Raw genomic sequence first — 17,533 nt, forward strand, 5'->3', positions numbered from 1 at the left:
TTGCTTGCGAGTACTTCGGATGAGTACTCACGGTTGCTTTCTTCCCCCTTGTTTCCCCCTTCCCTTTCTTTCTGGTTGTCGCAACCAGATGTTGGAGTCCAGGAGCCAGACGCCACCGTCGATGACGACTACTACACTGGAGGTGCCTACTACTACGTGCAGGCCACTGACGACGCCCAAGAGTAGTTTAGGAGGATCCCAGGCAGGAGGCATGCGCCTCTTTCGATCTGTATCCCAGTTTGTGCTAGCCTTCTTAAGGCAAACTTGTTTAACTTATGACTGTACTCAGATATTGTTGCTTCCGCTGACTCGTCTATGATCGAGCAATTGTATTCGAGCCCTCGAGGCCCCTGGCTTGTATTATGATTCTTGTATGACTTATTTATGTTTTTAGAGTTGTGTTCTGATATCTTCCCGTGAGTCCCTGATCTTGATCGTACACGTTTGCGTGCATGATTAGTGTACGATCAAATCGGGGGCGTCACAAGTTGGTATCAGAGCCGACTGCCTGTAGGAATCCCCCTTTCCAACTCCTTGGCCGAAGTTGAGTCTAGACTTTACAAAACTTTTACTAACATGGCTGTGCGGCCCATGGGCCCACGTCGCCATTGGGTGGTATTAGGATCTTTTATTCCTCGACCTATACTCTGGGACTCTGACATCTCTTCTATTCGGGTTAAATGAATTTTGCTAAATCTAACATTAGGATCTCGTTATCATTTTCACCCAGAGAGCCCCTTATTACTGATGATCGTCTGCTGCATCAGAAGACCCTGAAGATACTCTCCGCTGTTAACCCGAGAACTTGTGTTCATCGCGTTTGCAATTCACCTTCCACTGCAAACCCTTATGGATAACAATTTGCATTTGTTATTCTTACATTCATCCCCAGTGGTCTTGTTATTACAAGATACCCTAAAAAAACTCATCGTGGTTTCGATACTCCCTTGAGCTTACTGCATTGCTGTTCTTGTCACTTGAATACCCCTACGGTTAATTCTCGCATTTATCGAGTATCCGCCCATCCCCCAGTTGTTCATGTGTTACACAAAAGTCTTCGAAATACCACCCGATATTCCGAAAATCCTCAGCAACCTATTGCTGTGGAATTTCTTGTTTGCTTTCATTATGATTAATCCCATAAGTATAGAAATCTTATTGACATTCCTTGTCATTATCATTTTGAGTCTGTTGACTCAATATGTTGCGAATACACGCAATGCTCATTGATCCTTATAAATTACCTTTCTGGCTGAGCTTCCATTCTTTTAACTAGAATTGGTTCTCGACCAATCCAATTGTCGTTGATTGTACCCTAAGGCTATTCAAGTTATCCATCCCTAATCAGAGCATTGCTTCTGATCCCTTGATTTGGAAATCATAATTCCTTTGCATTTGACAATTGAGTTAGCCAGTTGTTTCTATAATTTGATCTCCTTGCATTCTTCTTCCTCTAGTTGAGTACTGATACTCGTATTAGATCCTTTGTGGACCATCAAGTCCTTTGTTGGGTTGTTATCCGACAGTGTCCTTCACATTTGATCACTTTGTGAGTTCTTCCCCTGATACATAATGCCTTTGTTAAGTTGTATCCTCTACTTGGCCAACCATGCTCTGCTTTCGGGCTTGTGTTAATTACTCTTGAAACTTGTGGTATATGTTTCTAAGAAGCCCCTATGGGTTGAACATATGCTTTCTCTAAACCGTGTGAACCCGAAAGTTTTCACGAGTCATACTCTTCTGGTGCTTCACCAGATAAAATTTCAACACTGCAACTTCATCGAACGTGAGAAGTGAATGAAAGGTTATGCATTGGAGAAGTGGGAGTCGACCTTGAACTTGTGTTCATGCCCATGGACACGATGTAGATCTTATCATTAAAGCTTCTCTTAAATGAATTATTCCTTTGGTATAAGTTCATCTTATATCTAGGATCTGGCCTTCTGCAATCGTGGTTCCGACCATGATTGTTCTTCTTTGATCTCATTTCTCGGACAAGTTAAAACAATTGTCTTCTATGGATCAATACACCAGTCCAACCTTTACTTTGATCTTGTGTCGAGTATTACCCCCTGGTATCTCGAGATTATCATGGAACTGCATAACTTTTTATGAGTTCTTCATCAAGTGCTACCTTCCCACTGATTCCAATTTTTCGCGGGCTCTGAGTTATTGAACACTCAAAGACCCTGATAACTGAACCGAGTCCGCTCTACGGTTCAACAACTCTTCAGTAAGCTTCTATAAGTACGAGTTTGTACCCGATCACGCCATTCCTAGCCTGTTTGGCTATATCATTATCGTGACGATTCTAACTGTGCTACCTGGTCCTTATTCTCGGAGCACCAATTTTTGACGATGAACTAACCTTACGTCGATCCTCATCGTCATATCATTTCGCCTTGAACAACAAGCTTGGTTTCGAGTTTATGTCGTAACTGTGGTTCCAATAACCTCTTGCTTCATCATTCCTTTGAATTGTTGTCGTCGCTGATTGACTACATCTGCATGAAATCTCTCGACAATTGTGTCGTGGTCATCATCAACCTTATGATCTCTTCCAGGAATTCAATTGAATTAATGATGGGTAATACCATCCTTACCCCTCGATGATTCTTGTTCTCATCGACCACTTTATTGCCTTCCGTTCAACACAACTTGTTCGTGTTTTGTGTAAACCTTGAGATCACTGCTACCCAGCAGTTGATCTTCCTTACCTCGGAAGTATTACCATCTCTTTTTGTCAAGAATGTGGTGAGAATTTCACCACCTCTTAATGTTTCTTGATATCATAATACTTCTTGCCATCTTCGTTCATTCCTTGGTCCCCGTATTGTTTTCAACCAGAATACCGACAATGGAGCTATGACGTGTGAATTCAAAACTTCTAGCAACCCTATTGCTTTGAAGTGAATGGGTGATAGTTCATTCTAAGTCCTTCGCTAATTGAATCACCATTCTGACATTGGTCGTGCAACCCAACCCATATTTCGGGTGCACCGTTCAACCAATGTTTAATTATGTATGTTTTCCTCAAGCATATCCCATTATATCATTTGATCTGACAAATGTTATCTCCATATCCACATAATTGTGGAGATCTATCTTTTGGATACCTCGATGAGTTATCGCTGAGTCCATCAGTCACCTCCTCATCCTCTCCTTGGTTTAATGATGAACTATTGTTTCAGGAAACCGCTCCCATAGTTCATTTCCCGAGAATCTTACAATGTCATTTCGTCGATATGTGTCGCAGCTTTTCTTCTCGGACATCCTGAGTCTGAGGTATCATGACACAAATCGGATCTGAATCTTGGTCGGATATGATGGTTGGGACATTTTCCAAGAGTTATGATGTTGATCCTTTGATGACCCGGTAACATGATGTCATGCCTAGCACCCCCCCCCCCGGCTGGAGGACCTATCATTATAGATTCCTTTTCAGCAAGGTTATCCATTCATCCGTGAGGAAATTGTAAGACTTATTCTACAAGTTATTCCTCATGGATCCTTCGTGTTTCCAAAGTCTGATCTTCACCTGATGACCATGTCAATGCTATCTCGAAGCATGTCTATGGTACTCCGATTTTCAACAAGAACATTTGAAGCCCAATGCTAAATGTTTCCTGCTCAATTATCCAAACACCGTATGGGTAATGTCATGAAATTTCTCTCCGCTACCTAAGGAGTTTTCTACCTAATATCCTGTCATGGATATCTTGCTCTGCTTGTTCTTGGGAAGGATATACCCCTGATATACGTGTTTAAGCACATTTTCCTTCCCGTTGTTTTGTTCAAACTTTCTTGTAAACTACTTAACCGAGCACGGTAATCCCCTGCTTAGGTAAACACCTCGGTGTACCTTCCTGTCTGGTGTAACCCTGTTTCTACTGTTGATGACTTCCGGTAACCGCCGATGGACGAGAACTTTGCCTATTGGTCCGCCTCGTTCAACGAGCAGGAAGGTGGTTCTCTTCGTCCCTCGCCCTTGGTACCAACGTGGTTGCCGACATAACTGACATGGTACTCTCTGACATGCCTTGCTATCATGACCGTGAAAGATGTCACTGCTCCTATAAAAATAATAATAATAATAATAATAATAATAACCACATGGTGGGCCCATAACCCACAGTTCCACAGGATCGAAACCTGACTCTCCGGCACACCCATATCTCCGAAGTTATTCCTCACGATTGGCTTCGTATGAAGATCACCAACCACCTTCCTAGAGACGATCTATTCTGGTATCAGATGCAATACTTATTCTCGTTGCTCTGGACCCCTTTCATCCTTTGTTTCAGGCATCGAACGATTGCCTACCCGCTCGAAACTTCTCATGGTACCTCCGTACTTTGCTCTCGATACTTTCTTTAGTTTGAATTCGGGAGTTACTTCCCACCACCTTCCCTGTGTTATTGACCAGATAATCAACCTTGCAGAGGTTCGTTCCCCCGGAATACCCCCCTTTTGTTCTTTCTTAAGTATGATGGAGATCCTGAAGGAAGGACGATGATTTCATCATGATGCATTGAGGCATAGGAGTGAAGTTATCAACGCTATGGATCCACCTCTTCGAGGAGAAGCAACCAAAGACGAGAAGATTCGTTAGGATTTCGTAACCAGACCTTTCCCCCCTAGTCCCCCTCTTAAATCTCGGGACGAGATTTCTAGTAGTGGAGGAGAATTGTGACGCCCGGGTAATTAAGCTACAGTGATCCTCTGCTAGTGTTGCCACGTCACCTCGATTATAGTTGCGAATCTCGAGTTAGTTCAAAACGGTTTCGAAATTCAATTCAAAATTATGATGGCGATAAAAGTTTTCAAAAATTAAAACTAAAATGTTCGGGGGTTGTCAAATATTACAAAGTTAATTATGGTGGAGTAAACACATTTTTATAAAATGTTAAATGCTCAAAGGTAAATAAAACAGCAGCAAAAGAAATTAAGTAAATGCCTTTTGTATTTTATAAAATATTAAACTATTTTATTTAGCTGTCCAAATTAATGTGGCAGTGGTATCTTTAACATACCATATTTAGGTGTTGTTCTCACATTCTACAAAATTGAAATAATTTAATAAAACCGAAAAGATTAAATAAAAGAAAAGGGAAAAAGGAAACAAAAAAAGAAAAGAAAAAAAAGGAGCACCCCCCCCCACTAGGCCTCGGTCCAGTAGGCCATCGGGCCCCCAGGCCGGCCCACTCGCCCCGTGCATAACCCCCCCACTCCCCACTGGGCCGAACCCTAGCGCCCCACTTCCCCCCCCACGTTGCTCGATCCCCACCCTCTCCCTCCAGCGCCGCCAGGGGAGAGCCCCACGCACTCCCCCCGATTCCCCCTCTGCCTCCCCCCTCGATCGGGATCGAGATCGGGGGCTCGATCCGACCGCGCCGCCCATTCACCCCGTCGCCCCCCCCCCCCCCGTCGCTAACCGCCGACGCCCGTCGCCTCCCCGATCTAGAGGCGGCACCTCGCCACCTCGACGTCGTCGACCAGGACCACGCCACCCCATCCGTGACCGCACCGTCATCGGATCTCGGTGGCTGCCTCGTCCCCTTCACCCGCGTCGCCGCCTGGACCTTGCCAGATCTCCCTCGTCGGACTTCCCCGAACTCCGTCGAGCCCGCTGCCCGGACCCTACTCCCCGAAGTGAGCACCCCCCGTGCCCCTCCTCTCTCTCCCTCGCCCGGCCGCGTCCCCGACTGGCCTCACGACGCCGCACCACGCCGGTCGCCCCGTGCCCTCGCCAGCCCAGCTCAGTGCCCTCCCCTGCACATCCCCGATGCGCGTTCGCGCTCACCGCGCGGCAACCGCGCCCGTCCGTGCGCCCGCGCCCCGCCTTTGCTCGCGGCCACCATGGCCACGGCCGTTCCCGCTCGCGACCTTGTCCTTCCTCTCGTCGGCCCGTGCCCGCTACTGCCCTTCTGCCGGCGTCCCATTCCGGCGACCGCCCGTGCTACGCCGTTGACCACGCGCCCGGCGCCGGCGCCCCCCCTCTGCGCCCGCTCGGCCCTCTCCTGGGTCGGGCGCCCCGCAGCGCCTAGCGCCCGCACCTGCGGCGCCCGTAGCACCCGAACCCAATATGGCCCCTAGGGGCCTATGACAAACGGGGCCCTTGCCCCAGAACGTTTTATAAAAAAAAGGGGGAATTAAAATAAGAATAAATTAATAAAATTAATAATTAATTAATTAGTTAATTAGTGAATTAAATAACTTAATTAATCTTGTTTAATTAATCTAATTAACTATTGATAATTAATTAAACTATAATTAGATTAGTTAAATCCTAATTAGTATAAGCGGAGTATGACATGTGGGACCCACACGTCAGGTTGACCAGTCAACTCTGTTGACTGCTGACGTCAGCATGACATCATGCTGATGTCATTATTCCATTTTCTAATTAATTTAAATAACTAATTAAATTCCAGAAATTAATAAAACCTTTAGAAAATCATAACTTTTAATCTGTAACTCGGATTAAACTATTTTCAACGTGAAAGTTGCTCAGAACGACAAGACGATTCCGGATACGCAACCCGTTCGTCCGACACACCCCCCTAACCTATCGAACTCGCAACTTTCCCCCTCCGGCTCGTCTGCCCGAAAACGCGAAACACCGGGGATATGTTCCCGGATGTTTTCCCCCTTCACCGGTATCACCTATCCCTGCGTTAGATCACCTCTAGCACCGCATTTGTCATGTTATGCTTTGATTGCTCTATTATTTATTATGTTCCCCCTCCGTTACTTTTTTCGGTAGACCCCGAGACCGCTGCCGGTACCCCCTGTGATCGACTACGGTGTTGACGACCCCTCTCTCTTGCTAGAGCAACCAGGCAAGCCCCCCCCTTGATCACCAGATATCGCCTACTCTTCTCTATACTGCTTGCATTAGAGTAGTGTAGCATGTTACTGCTTTCTGTTATACCTATCCTGATGCATAGCCTGTCCTTGTTACTACTGTTGATACCTTACCTGCAATCCTAAATGCTTAGTATAGGATGCTAGTTTATCATCATTGGCCCTACATTCTTGTCAGTCTGCCTTGCTATACTATCGGGCCGTGATCACTTGGGAGGTGATCACGGGTATATACTATACATACATACATACATACTATACAGATGGTGACTAAAGTCGGGTCCGCTCGAAGAGTACCCGCGAGTGATTCACGGATTGGGGGGCTGAAAGGACCTTTGTCCCGACGGCCCTCTGTGTGGATCTTTGTGGCGGAGCGACAGGGCAGGTTGAGACCACCTAGGAGACAGGTGGGCCTGGCCCTGTTCGGCGTTCGCGGATACTTAACACGCTTAACGAGATCTTGGTATTTGATCTGAGTTGGCTATGAGCCTATACGCACTAACCATCTACTCGGGAGTAGTTATGGGTATCCCGACGTCGTGGTATCAGCCGAAGCACTTCGTGACGCCAGCGACTGAGTGGCGCGCGCCGGATTGGAACGTAAGCCTGCTCTTGTATTAAGGGGGCTAGTTCCGCTTTCGGCCGCGTACGCAACGTGCAGGTGTGCTATGGGCGATGGGCCCAGACCCCTGTGCGCTTAGGTTTAAACCGGCGTGCTGGCCTCTCTGTTGTGCCTAGGTGGGGCTGCGACGTGTTGATCTTCCGCGGCCGGGCATGACCCAGGAAAGTGTGTCCGGCCAAATGGGATCAAGCGTGCTGGGTAAGTTGGTGCACCCCTGCAGGGAAGTTAATCTATTCGAATAGCCGTGATCTTCGGTAACAGGACGACTTGGAGTTGTACCTTGACCTTATGACAACTAGAACCGGATACTTAATAAAACACACCCTTCCAAGTGCCAGATACCACCGGTGGTCGCTCTCTCTCAGGGTTACGAGGGGAGGATTGCCGGGTAGGGTTATGCTATGCGATGCTACTGGAGATGCTACTTGGAGATGCTATTTGGAGATGCTACTTGGAGATGCTACTTGGAGGACTTAAATCTACTCTCTTCTACGTGCTGCGAGACGGAGGCTGCCAGAAGCGTAGTCTTCGATAGGACTAGCTATCCCCCTTTTATTCTGGCATTCTGCAGTTCAGTCCACCGATATGGCCTCCTTACACATATACCCATGCATATGTAGTGTAGTTCCTTGCTTGCGAGTACTTCGGATGAGTACTCACGGTTGCTTTCTTCCCCCTTGTTTCCCCCTTTCCTTTCTTTCTGGTTGTCGCAACCAGATGTTGGAGTCCAGGAGCCAGACGCCACCGTTGACGACGACTACTACACTGGAGGTGCCTACTACTACGTGCAGGCCGCTGACGACGCCCAAGAGTAGTTTAGGAGGATCCCAGGCAGGCGGCCTGTGCCTCTTTCGATCTGTATCCCAGTTTGTGCTAGCCTTCTTAAGGCAAACTTGTTTAAGTTATGACTGTACTCAGATATTGTTGCTTCCGCTGACTCGTCTATGATCGAGCAATTGTATTCGAGCCCTCGAGGCCCCTGGCTTGTATTATGATGCTTGTATGACTTATTTATGTTTTTAGAGTTGTGTTGTGATATCTTCCCGTGAGTCCCTGATCTTGATCGTACACGTTTGCGTGCATGATTAGTGTACGATTGAATCGGGGGCGTCACATAACCATAGCATGAAACATATGGATCCAAATCATCCCTTTACGAAACAACGCATAAACTAGGGTTTAAGCTTCTGTCACTCTAGCAACCCATCATCTACTTATTACTCCCCAATGCCTTCCTCTAGGCCCAAACAATGGTGAAGTGTCATGTAGTCGACGTTCACATAACACCACTAGAGGAGAGACAACATACATCTCATCAAAATATCGAACGAATACCAAATTCACATGACTACTAATAGCAAGACTTCTCCCATGTCCTCAGGAACAAAAATAACTACTCATAAAGCATAAACATGTTCATAATCAGAGGGGTATTAATGTGCATATAGGATCTGAACATATGATCTTGCACGAATTAAACCAACTAGCATCAACTACAAGGAGTAATTAACACTACTAGCAACCTACTAGCACCAATCCCAGACTTGGAGACAAGAATTGGATACAAGAGATGAACTAGGGTTTTGAGAGGAGATGGTGTTGATGAAGATGTTGATGGAGATTGCCGTCTCCCGATGAGAGGAGCATTGGTGATGACGATGGCGATGATTTCCCCCTCTGAGAGGGAAGTTTCCCCGGCAGAACAGCTCCGCCAGAGCCCTAGATTGGTTCCGCCAAGGCTCCGCCTCGTGGCGGAGGAGTTTCGTCCGAGAAGACGGCTTCCTATTTTTTTCCCATCGAAAGACTTCATATAGGAGAAGATAGTCATCGGAGGGCCACCAGGGGGCCCACGAGGTAGGGGGCCTGCCCCCCACCCTCGTGGGCAGGGTGTGGCCCCCCTGGTGAAGTTCTTGCTCTCAGTATTTTTTATATATTTGGAAAACGTCTTCCGTGGAGTTTCAGGACATTTAGAGCTGTGCAGAATAGGTCTCTAATATTTGCTCCTTTTCCAGCCCAGAATCCCATCTATCGGCATTCTCCCTCTTTATGTAAACCTTGTAAAATAAGAGAGAATAGGCATAAGTATTGTGACATAATGTGTAATAACAGCCCATAATGCAATAAATATTGATAGAAAAGCATGATGCAACATGGACGTATCAATGCTAAACCTAGACTTATTAGATGGGTTCTCTTGCAACAAGAATTTGATTTGCATATCATTGATAGAAAGGGAGCTGACAACCCCATTGCGGACAACTTGTCTAGGTTAGAAAATGTTCTTGATGATCCACTACCTATTGATGATAGCTTTCCTGATGAACAATTAAATGTCATAAATGCTTCTCATACTGCTCCATGGTATGCTGATTATGCTAATTATATTGTTGCTAAATTTATACCACCTAGTTTCACATACCAGCAAAAGGAAAAAGTTCTTCTTTGATTTGAGGCATTACTTTTGGGATGGCCCACACCTTTATAAAGAAGGAGTAGATGGTGTTGTTAGACATTGTGTACGTGAGCATGAACAGGAACAGATCCTACGCAAGTGTCACTCCGAAGCTTATGGAGGACACCACGCTGGAGATAGAACTGCACACAAGGTATTGCAATCCGGTTTTGATTGGCCTACTCTCTTCAAGGATGGCCGTAAGTTTGTCTTATCTTGTGATGAATGTCAAAGAATTGGTAATATTAGTAGACGTCAAGAAATGCCTATGAATTATTCACTTGTTATTGAACCATTTGATGTTTGGGGCTTTGATTATATGGGACCTTTTCCTACCTCTAATGGTTATACACATATTTTAGTTGTTGTTGAATACGTTACTAAGTGGGTAGAAGCTATTCCAACTAGTAGTGTTGATCATAACACCTCTATTAAAATGCTTAAAGAAGTTATTTTTCCAAGGTTTGGAGTCCCTAGATATTTATTGACTAATGGTGGTTCACATTTTATTCATGGTGCTTTTCATAAAATGCTTGCTAAGTATGATGTTAATCATAGAATTGCATCTCCTTATCACCCACAGTCTAGTGGTCAAGTAGAATTGAGTAATAGAGAGCTCAAATTAATTTTGCAAAAGACTGTTAATAGATCTAGAAAGAATTGGTCCAAGAAACTTGATGATGAATTATGGGCCTATAGAACTGCATATAAAAATCCTATGGGCATGTCTCCATATAAAATGGTTCATGATAAAGCATGTCACTTGCCTCTAGAACTAGAACATAAGGCATATTGGGCTATTAAAGAGCTCAATTATGATTTCAAACTTGCCAGTGAGAAGAGGTTATTTGATATTAGCTCACTTGATGAATGGAGAACCCAAGCCTATGAGAATGCCAAATTATTTAAAGAAAAAGTGAAAAGATGGCATGACAAAAGGATACAAAAGCGTGAGTTTAATGTAGGTGACTATGTATTGCTATACAACTCTTGTTTAAGATTTTTTGCAGGAAAACTTCTCTCTAAATGGGAAGGTCCTTACGTTATCGAGGAGGTCTATCGTTCCGGTGCCATAAAAATCAACAACTTGGAAGGCACAAATCCAAAGGTGGTGAACGGTCAAAGAATTAAATATTATATCTCAGGTAATCCTATAAATGTTGAGACCAATGTTATTGAAACCGTAACCCCGGAGGAATACATAAGGGACGCTTTCTGGAACGTTTCAGACCCCGAAAAGGAATAGGTATGTGGTACGGTAAGTAAACCGACTCCAAAACAGTTCTAATAGGAATTTTATTCCATTTTGGAATATTTAGAAAAATAGAAAAATAAGAAGCAGTCCGGGAAGGACACGAGGCCTCCATGAGGGTGGAGGGCGCGCCCTACCCTACTGGGCGCGCCCCCTATCTCGTGGGCACCTCGTGTGCTCTCCAGACTCCGTTTTCGTACACGACACGTATTTTGGTCGGTAAAAATTCATTATATAATCTCCCGAAGGTTTTGACCATCGTATCACACAAAAAATCTCATGTCTTTGTTTCGAGCTGTTTGTTTGACAGATCCAGGTCGTCATGTCGTCCTCAAGTGCCCCCAAGGACCGGTTCTTCGAGAATATCATCAACCCCTACCTCGCGGAAGTGCTGCATCACCCTCAAACCATTGAGATGCGTGAGGGGTCGTTGCACATCCGCGATGTTGAGGGGCCCAGGAAGACTGGAAGCACGGAGGCAAGGCTCGAGGCATTGGAGCAAGAAGTTTTCAAGTGTCAGAAGATGGTGGAGCGTGGACTTGATTCCAATCACATGATGATCACGGAGTTCACCAACAACCACAAGCTGGACGTCAAGGACATTGGGGAGGCCATCTTCAAGCTTCATGAGAAAATCGAGCACCTCCAAGCCCACATCTATGACCTGCAAAATCAAAACTGTGAGTATGAATATAGATTCAAGAGGATGAGTTTGGCTGCAGATTTGAGGTTTTAGGAGACTCGATCATCCTTCTATGATGGTGAGCCTATGCCTAGAAGAAGGACGACAAGTCTACGCCATCAACAAAACCATCAACTTCTTCACCAACAAAGGAGACATAATCACATGGGTACAGGCACTCCCCTTGGCAACTGCCAAGCTTGGGGGAGTGCCCCGGTATCGTATCACCATTACTTTTATCTTTACCGCTTTTCTTAGTTCGATCCTTTTGATAATATCTTGATCTAGTAGAATAAAGTTTTAGTATGATCTAGTTGTGAGTTTTGCTTTATGATCCTTGTATGTAATCGAGTCCGTGAGCTATATATAATAAAGATTAGTGTTGAGTCAAGGGCTTGATTATTTTGCCATGATCTTGACTGAATAAAATAAAAGAGAAAGAATAAAAAGAAACAAAGAGATCATATGGATCTTATGGAGAGTAATGAGCTCACATATAAAAAGCATGATGAATAAAAGTTGTTGAGAGTTGACAAACATAGTTTTGGTCATCTTCGCAATTAATAGGAAGTAATAAAGAAAGAGAGGTCTTCACATATAAATATACTATCTTGGACATCTTTTATGATTGTGAGCACCCATTAAAATATGCCATGCTAAAAGAGTTGATGTTGGACAAGAAATACAACATAATGGGTTATGTTTTCTTACATCTGAGATAAATTATATTGTCTTGGATCATCCAACATGATTGAGCTTGCATTTCTCCCTCATGCTAGCCAAATCCTTTGCACCAAGTAGAGATACTACTTGTGCTTCCAAACACCCTTAAACCAGTTTTGCCATGAGAGTCCACCATACCTACCTATGGATTGAGTAAGATCCTCCAAGTAAGTTGTCATCGGTGCAAGCAATAAAAATTGCTCTCTAAATATGTATGACTTATTAGTGTGGGAGAAAATAAGCTTTATACGATCGTGCGATATGGAAGAAGTAAAAGCGACAGACTGCATAATAAAGGTCCATATCACAAGTGGCAATATAATGTGACGTTCTTTCGCATTAAGATTTTGTGCATCCAACCATAAAAGCGTATGACAACCTTTGCTTCCCTTTGCGAAGGGCCTATCTTTTACTTTCATCTAATGCCTTACATAAGAGTCACGGTGATCTTCACCCATCCTTTTTACATTTTATCTTTTGGCAAGCACAACATGTTGGAAAGATCCTGGTATATATGGCTAATTGGATGTGAGTTTTCATGAACTATTATTGTTGACATTACCCTTGAGGTAAAACGTTGGGTGGCAAAACTATAAGCCCCTATCTTTCTCTGTGTCCGATTAAAACTCCATACCCATAAGTATTGCATGAGTGTTAGCAATTGTGGAAGACTATATGATAGTTGAGTATGTGGACTTGCTGAAAAGCTCTTATATTGACTCTATCCTATGTTATGATAAATTGCAATTGCTCCAATGACTAAGATTATAGTTTGTTAGTTTTCAATGAAGTTTATGATTCATACTTGAAATTGTGATCAAATTGTTACTCTAGCATAAGAAATCATATGACAAGAATTATATAAGTTTTTGTTCTAAGAATGATCATGATGCCCTCATGTCCGTATTTTATTTTTATCAATACCTCTATCTCTAAACATGTGGACATATTTTTCGATTTTGGCTTTCGCTTGAGGACAAGCGAGGTCTAAGCTTGGGGGAGTTGATACGTCCATTTTGCATCATGCTTTTATATCGATATTTATTACATTATGGGCTGTTATTACACAATATGTCACGATACTTATGCCTATTCTCTCTTATTTTGCAAGGTTTACATAAAGACGGAGAATACCGACAGTTGGGATTCTGGGCTGGAAAAGGAGCAAATATTAGAGACCTATTCTGCACAGCTCCAAAAGTCCTGAAACTTCATGGAAGTCATTTTCAGAATATATAATAAATACTGAGCGCAAGAAGTTCACCAGGGGGGCCACACCCTGCCCACGAGGGTTGGGGACGCGCCCTACCCCCCTGAGCGCGCCCCCTACCTTGTGGGCCCTCTGGTGGCCTTTCGATGGCCATCTTCTGCTATATGGAGTCTTTCGTTGAGAAAAAAATCAGAAGCCATCTTTTCGGTTGAGACTCCGCCACCACGACGCGGAACCTTGGCAGAACCAATATAGGGCTCTTGCGGAGCTGTTCTGCCGGGGAAACTTCCCTCCGGGAGGGGGAAATCATCGCCATCGTCATCACCAACGCTCCTCTCATCGGGAGAGGGAAACCTCCATCAACATCTTCACCAGCACCATCTCCTCTCCAAACCCTAGTTCATCTCTTGTATCCAAGTCTAGGATTGGTACCTGTGGGTTGCTAGTAGTGTTAATTACTCCTTGTAGTTGATGCTAGTTCGTTTAATTGGTGGAACATCATATGTTTAGATCCTATATGCATATTAATACCCCTCTGATTATGAACATGAATATGCTTTGTGAGTAGTTACATTTGTTCCAGAGGACATGGGAGAAGTCTTGCTATTAGTAGTCATGTGAATTTGGTATTCGTTCGATATTTTGATGAGATGTATGTTGTCTCCCCTCTAGTGGTGTTATGTGAACGTCGACTACATGACACTTCACCATTATTTGGGCCTAGAGGAAGGCATTGGGAAGTAATAAGTAGATGATGGGTTGCTAGAGTGACATAAGCTTAAAACCTAGTTTATGCGTTTCTTCGTAAGGGGCTGATTTCGATCCACATGTTTCATGCTATGGTTAGGTTTACCTTAATACTTTTTTTGTAGTTGCGGATGCTTGCAATAGAGGTTAATCATAAGTGGGTTGCTTGTCCAAGTAAGGAGAGCACCCAAACACCGGTCCACCCACATACCCAATTATTAAAGTACCGAACGTGAATCATATGAACGTGATGAAAACTAGCTTGATGATATTCCCATGTGTCCTCGGGAGCGCTTTACATCATATAATAGTTTGTCCAGGCTTGTCCATTGCTACAAAAAGGATTGGGCCACCTTGCTGCACTTTATTTACTTTTGTCACTTGTTGCTCGTTACCAATTATCCTATCACAAAACTATATGTTACCTATTATTTTAGTGCTTGCAGAGAATACCTTGCTGAAAACCGCTTACCATTTCCTTCTGCTCCTCGTTGGGTTCGACACTCTTACTTATCGAAAGGACTACGATAGATCCCCTATACTTGTGGGTCATCATCAATCAATCAAGCAAGGGCATACAAGCGGTCTAGAACTATCGCAAAAGTGCTCAACTACTACTGAATACATGGTGGAATACTACTAATCATTGGGTGGTCATCTAGAAATTTTGATCGGTGGAGGACTCCATAATATTTGCTCCAGCTTCTTCTTCAAAGTCATCATCACTAGGGTCGGAGTTAGTGTCGTCGATGGTGATGTAGTCCTCCAGACGAATCTCCTTGGGTTCTTCGTCTTCTTCTACTAGAGTGGGGTCTCCCATGAATATTCCGATCTTCTTAATCATGTCGTCATTCTTCTCCAGTAGTGTCGCAATTTCCTCCTTATATCCATCGCGTGTAGACTTAAGTTCTTTTTCCAGCTCGATGATCCTTGTCTTTGCCTTCTTCAGATCTATCATGTATGCGCACATCTGATTCTCCTGGCCGCACATCTGATTCTCCTGGCGTCGAATGTGTTGGTTTAGTTCCTGGATGAAAGCTGCAAATGATCTATCCTTCCTGGTGCTGATCATCTCCCATTGCTCGTCTCGGCGCCCACATATCGGGTAGATAGTGTCCTTAAGATCCTTGTGATATACTTCTCCAATGCGTCCCATGGTGATGTGAGCTGCCATACTCTTTCCTAAACTCCAGGTTGGTGCATCGAAGGAAAATTCTATAGGCTTAGTGACTGGCATGAATGTCTTTCCTAGAACTTGAACTTGAATCATACATCGCTCCTCTTTTGGTAAAATCGCGTTGTAAGTCCCGGTGAAGCTTGATATTCCTATGTTCAAGTACCTAGTGACTTCCTTCAAGTGTCGTCCAAAAGGTGATTCTTCCTCCGGTTGTGCAAACTTGTTCCTTGCGTCTGCCATCCTAAAGATTAGAAAATGGAGAGGAGTCAGAAATGAGTAGACAAGAGTGACCTAGGGTTTTTATCTTAGTGGTCGTGTCCTACACTCAGCTTGTGCTCTGATACCATCTTTGTAGCGACCCGACCTCAAACATTCAAGTCTCTATGCTTCAGTGTCATCCCTGGATCGGTAATGCTGACACACACGGTACTCGAAGGATTTATAACAGAGTAGCAATCACACACTTATTACATCAAAAGTCTCAAAAGAGAACTTATTACAATAATATGGCTTAAGGCCATCTAACACGATAACAACGGAAGGCTTGGAAGATAAAGTGAGTCCATCAACTCCAACGACATGGCTGAGCTGCACGGCAACGACCTAACGAACCTTACTCCTCATCGGAAAAGTCTTCAACATAATACGTTGCAGCCCGAAAATGGGTCAGCACATGGAATATGCTGGCAAAGTAACATAGTAGAGCAAGAACAGAATAATGCTATCACTACATGCATATTTGGCTGGTGGAAAGCTCTACGGTAACAGTTTTGCGAAAAGCCAATTTTTCCCTACAACAAAGGAATAGATTTTAAATTTACTATCATGGTAGTTGAAACATCATTGAGAAGGTTCCTCCAACTCAATCCCAATTAAAGTGATTAACAACCCAACAATATTAATTAAGAGTGATGAGATACTTAAGATACTCCAAGTACTAGATACTCAAGATTGTCCATTACCGGGGACACGGCTAACCATGATTAGTTTATACACTCTGCGGAGGTTTGCGCACTTTTCCCCACAAGACTCGATCGCCTCCTTAGATTTCTCGCACTGCATGATGTTTGAGAAACGGATGACCGAGACACAGTCTTTCAGAAACATTAACTCTCTACTCCGGGTAGACCATACCAAACCTACAAACCCACTACCTACTGATCTACCTGTTTAAGAGCTTCACGTGACTTACTCAACTATGCTAGAGCCCATAATAGCTTGTGGCTGCACACAGAAGTTTCTAGCATGAATAATCTCAGTTCCCTTTGAGCCTGGGTGGCGGTCCATAGGAAGATCACACAGGTACTCCGGGATTTCCAAAAAATACAGGCAACACTGGGTACTCCAGGTGCCTCAATCCACCCAGATGTATATTTAAGTTGCCACCTTAAGTTGAACCATTGATTAACAATCTCACATCTTCATGGATTTCACTCACCCAAACCACGTCTACGAGCATAGCATAGCAATATAAGCAACGTGTAGAAGTAACTCCCAAGGGTTTAAATGCAACAGGGTAATAGGTTCTACCTCATCAACTACTTCCCAACCCACATGTTAATGACATCCTGACCATGCAATGTTTGAGGATTGGAACTAATGCATAAAAACTGGGTGGTAAAGGGATATGATCAAAGTGTTACTTGCCTTCCTGACGATCCGCGAAACCTAGAGACTCCAAATAACATGCTTCGCACTCCGAGAATTCTATCGCAAGCAAACAATAGCATACATAAGCAACAATCAAAGAAGCACGGGTAAAACTCAAATAAGAAGATCTAACCGGAAAGTTCAACTTAAG

This window comes from Triticum aestivum, chromosome 5A (assembly GCF_018294505.1).
Source record: "Triticum aestivum cultivar Chinese Spring chromosome 5A, IWGSC CS RefSeq v2.1, whole genome shotgun sequence".
NCBI classification, from domain to species: domain Eukaryota; kingdom Viridiplantae; phylum Streptophyta; class Magnoliopsida; order Poales; family Poaceae; genus Triticum; species Triticum aestivum.